Raw genomic sequence first — 4,932 nt, 5'->3', positions numbered from 1 at the left:
AGCTCTTCTTAATATTTTGACACCAAAATCATGTCGATACACCTTACCGACTGCGAGTAAAGCCACCCACGCTTTAACTTGACAGACTGTATAAGTATTTTTTTAAAAATGTTTTTCCTTGAAGACACAAAGATTAAAATCGCAAGTTAGATTTTTGAAATATTGAAATATCTAATTTATTTAAATATATTTTTTAATATTTTGGAAGGTTTAGAATTTGAAAGCTCACCCAGAATTGTAGTTTTCAAGGTTTCAAAGGTGATACGATTCAGATTTAAACCCCCATGAATAATATAAGATTTGATTTTCTTGAATTTAGTCCCTGAATAGTTTAAAATTGTGATTAAATTTTCAAATTTGTTTCAGAATGTTGATGTTAATTGGTGGCTTTAAAGCCTAATAAATTTGAAAGCAATTAATTGCTTACATCATTTCGGCACACGATGTTGACCTTCTGGTTACTCTTAAACTTCAATGTTACAAATAATGATGTTTCAGATTTTTAATCCTCAAATACTTTATATTCAAGATGTTAGAAAAGCTTATTTAAAAATCTGAAGACATACGTAATTAAAAAAAAAAATTGTCTGTGAAGTCACAAAGATTGAAGTCCCAAATCAGATTTTTAGAAGAATGACAAATCGAAATGGTTTCAACTTTTAACCATCCTAGTTCAAGAACTTTATGTTTCTACAAGGGGAATATACACTTTACGAAATTTGGTTTGGATTCATACTCCTCCCAGTAATAGATAATCACTAAACTTGTAATATGCTAAAGCTAAACTAACAAGATACACTTATCATTCTTGAGGAAAACGGCTTTTAAAAAATTTACGCACGTTACATGGACCGCGATACAAGAATCTTTCGACACTTTTTCAGATGAGGCCTGAAAGTCCGGGCTCGATTCCTGCTGCAGGCATTTTTTGCCAATTTTTTTATTCATTTTTAAAAATTGCAATTGACTATTTAATTTATTTTGTCGCTTCAAACAATTTTTATGCAATTATTTGTTAAAAAGACCACTCATTTGGATGAATAAAAAATTGGAAATAAATCGACAGCAAAAATCGAGCAAGAATTGATTTTACGGTTACAAGCGTGATGTCTGATTTAACTCGGAGTTGAAAGACTTTCCCATCGCGATCCATGCAAGATGCAACGATTTTTTAAAGGCCATGGCTACGTTGAGCGAAATCTAGGTACAGATGACTAGATTTTCTCGGTACGAAGAGGGGGAGCTAGAAAAGAGGCTATTTGTGCCGAAATTTCGGTACGAATAGCCGGATTTTTGTTTAGACACACCCATATTTGCAACAAAATGTCGGTACACATGGACACTTCCTTTTTTTAAAGTCATTTTTCTCTAGAATGACTGAAAAAACATCTTATTAGTTTAGCATATTACAAGTTTGGCAATTTCGTATTACTGAGGGGAACATGAATCCAAACAAAATTCCGAGGTGTGCAGGTTCCCCTTAACAAAATGACTTATTTATTTAATTTGAAGAGTGTTCCATGTGATTTAAAAAAATACTTACATCAGAATTTTAATTTTGCTTAATTTACAAGTTAAGATAAAAAAATCTTCCCGCTTACCAAAAGGGTCTCTTTTAGACCGCAGTATTTATATGTGTCTTCATATTCTGAATTTTTCACTTCATTATGTATGCACATTCTCATCATGGCACTCTTGCTGCGCACTCGATTTTTGACAAAAATTTGTAAATTTATATTTTCTGAACCGCCTTAAAAGCAATAAAAAACTGCAATCCTTTTTTCAGACATTTTTTCTATCTCGCGTTGTTATGCTTGGAACAGGATTTTTGTTTTCATACTATTTTTTATGAATAAAGCAAAATATCCTACAAGTCTTCTATTCGTTTTTACGCATCTCGCGTCTTTTAGCGTGATATTGTAATTTTCGATTTTTTTCAAGTTACTGACGATCAATAAAAGTAAAATTACGAGTCCTATTGGAAATGCTTAAAAGCTATTTTGTAGGATTTTTCATGCTTATGATAAATAAAAGGAAAATTGCGAGCCCTATTGGAAAATTGTTGAGAGCCATTTTGTAGGATTTTTGAAAGGTTATAAATTCTCTTTGTGACTTTTTTTTCGTATTTTGCGTCGTTTGATTCAAAATTTGACTACGTGGTGTCAAATTTCAAACAATTCTAATACTTTTTCAATCAGAAATTTTGTGAATGTAATACATTATTACAAATTTGTATCTTCTTTTTAGGTGAAAAACTTTTTTCTATCAATTTGTTTCTGCCAGTTTTTGTCATTTGTCCACAAATTTTTCATTAAAAAAATGCCATTCTTATGATTAAAATCTAAACTACGCGTCCTATCAAAAAGTGATTCGTTAAAAAATTGTAACTCTTTTTCGGGTTCAATCTTTTTACATTCTCATCAGAGAAGGTATTATATTTATGTAAAATTTGACCCCCCCCCCCCAGTTTTGGTCAAATGTCCACGTTTTGAGACCCCTTGAATCCGAAAAACAGGTTTTTACGAATGTGTATGTCTGCCTGTCTGTCTGTGAACAATATAACTTTTGAAAAAAGTAATCTATTAGATTGCCCTTTGGCACACTCGTTTAGTGTCCTAAACTAAAGGTCAAGTTCGTTAGTCAGCCATTTTGGATGAAAATTTAAAAAGTGGGCACATTTTAAATATTTTTGAGACCACTTTTTTAAAAATTCAAAAATTCTCTGTACGGTTATTCATAGAATTCAAAAAAATTAATAATTTATCCTAATGACTTTTTTCGAAAAATCAAATATTACTAGAGTTACAGCATTTTCAAAATCCCCAAAAAAAAGAAACTAAAATTAACAATTTAAGCCAAACAACGCATGATACGAAAAAAAGTCTGGAGAAGAAAAACCGTTGCTTTTTGAAAGCCCTACAAGATTATGATAACAACCTTTTCAATTTGGTCAAAAAGTCGAAAAATCCAAATTTGATCGTACAAAAAATTTCGAAACCACATTTTTTCAAGATGTAAAAATTCTATGTACGGCTGTTCATACTACTTCAAAACTCAAACAATTTATCCTTCAGACTTTTTTCTATAAGAAGAAAATTGTCAGAGTTAGAGCATTTTCAAAATCCAAAAAAAAAAAAAAAAATAAAATAAAAATTTTAGGCCAAACAACGCATGATGTGAAAAAAGTCAGGAGAAGATAATCTTTGCTTTTTGAAAGCCCTACAAGATTATGATAACAACTTTTTTAATTTGGTCGAAAATTTGAAAATTCCAAATTTGATCGTACCAAAAATGTTTGAAACCACATTTTTTCAAGATTTAAAAATTCAATGTACGATTGTTCATAGTACTCAGAAAATCAAACAATTTATCCCTATGACTTTTTTCTATATAAAAAAAAATTATTAGAGTTAGAGCATTTTCAAAATCCAAAAAAACAAACTAAAATGAACATTATAAGCCAAACAACGCATGATATGAAAAAAAGTCAAGAGAAGAAAAACTTTGCTTTTTGAAAGCCCTACAGGACTATGTTAACAACTTTTTTAATTTGGTCGAAAAGTTGAACATTCCAAATTTGATCGTACCAAAAATAATGAAAAATTAAAAAATTCCATTTTTTGGTCAAACTATGCAAGATACGAAAAAAATTAAATAGCTAAAATTGCGCGCTCTGGAAAGAACCACAAATTTATAATGAATCACTTTTCGATATAAGCTACGAAAAAAAAATGAGACAAAAATTGTTCATCCAACAAAGAGCTATAATTTTTTATGGGACACGTAGTTTTTGCTTTAGTTGTAAAAAACAACATTAAAAATAAAAAAATTATAAAAACAAGGAAATAAGAATTAGCATGATTCAATTTTTATGCATATTATGAATTATAATGATATACATTTATTGAAATGATACATGTTTCAGAGCAGCTTAGAATACAATTTAAAGCAAAATAAGAAACAAATACAAAAATAATCATGATAAATACTATTTGATTTTTATTTTGCAATTTTTTAATAAGTAACCCCAGGCAGAGTTACATAAAAATGTATTATAATTAATATAAAAGTGTTGTGTATAATGTAGAAAAGTTGACATGTTGGACACATAATTTTTGTTTACTCATCTTTTTTCGTACCCTGCATAGTTTGATCACAAAATGGAATTTTGGATTTTTCATTATTTTTCGTGCAATCAAAAATTTAATTTTCGGTTTACCACGAAAATCCAAAAAGTTGTTACGATAATCTTGTAGGGCTTTTAAAAAATCATTGTTTTTCTGTTCTTTACTTTTTTTAATATCGTGCGTTCTTTGGCTTAACATTTTTTGAAAATGCTGAGAATTTCCTTTTTATCGAAAAAAGTCACTAGGATAAATTGTTAGGCTTTCTGAATACTATGAATAGCCGTACATAAAATTTTCAAATATAAAAAATATGGTCCCAAAAATTTTGCAAATGCTCTAACTTTTCGAATTTTTATCCAAAATGGCTTTTTAACGAAGTCGGCCTTTCTTTTAGGGCATAAAAAAGTGTACCAAAGATTGATTTGATTCCTTCAATTTTTCGAGAGTTATCATGTTTACGGACTAATAACTTTATTTTCGGATTCAGGGGGTCTCGAAACGTGGAGATCCGTTGAAAAACTGTGGGGTCAATTTTCGAACTATTCTAATACTTTCTCGATCATAAATGGTGAGAATATAAAAATCGAAAACTATCTAAAGTTTTTTATTCTTTTGGGGAAAAAGTGAAATTCATTATAACCGAAATTTGGTTTTGAATTAAAATAAAGATTATACGAGGGTAGTTCAATAAGTCCTTAGAATCAAGTATAAAAACAATTTTTTTTGGGTAAATTTTTTTTTTATTTTTCAACATAATCTCCTTGGAGCTCTATACACTTGGTCAATCGCTTTTCAAGTTTTTTTA

The 4,932-nt window shown here is 29.4% G+C and overlaps 1 protein-coding gene across 1 annotated transcript in view; it reads right to left on the bottom strand.

Annotated features, from left to right (window-relative positions):
* Positions 1-4,932, bottom strand: part of LOC117180521 (protein spaetzle 4-like) — a 14,443-nt gene that overhangs the window by 5,546 nt on the left and 3,965 nt on the right. The gene's annotated exons all lie outside the window — the stretch shown is intronic.

The sequence above is a fragment of the Belonocnema kinseyi genome, chromosome 9 (assembly GCF_010883055.1).
Source record: "Belonocnema kinseyi isolate 2016_QV_RU_SX_M_011 chromosome 9, B_treatae_v1, whole genome shotgun sequence".
Taxonomy (NCBI): domain Eukaryota; kingdom Metazoa; phylum Arthropoda; class Insecta; order Hymenoptera; family Cynipidae; genus Belonocnema; species Belonocnema kinseyi.
The sequence above is the reverse complement of the archived record's forward strand: the minus strand, read 5'-3'. Positions and strand labels throughout refer to the sequence as shown.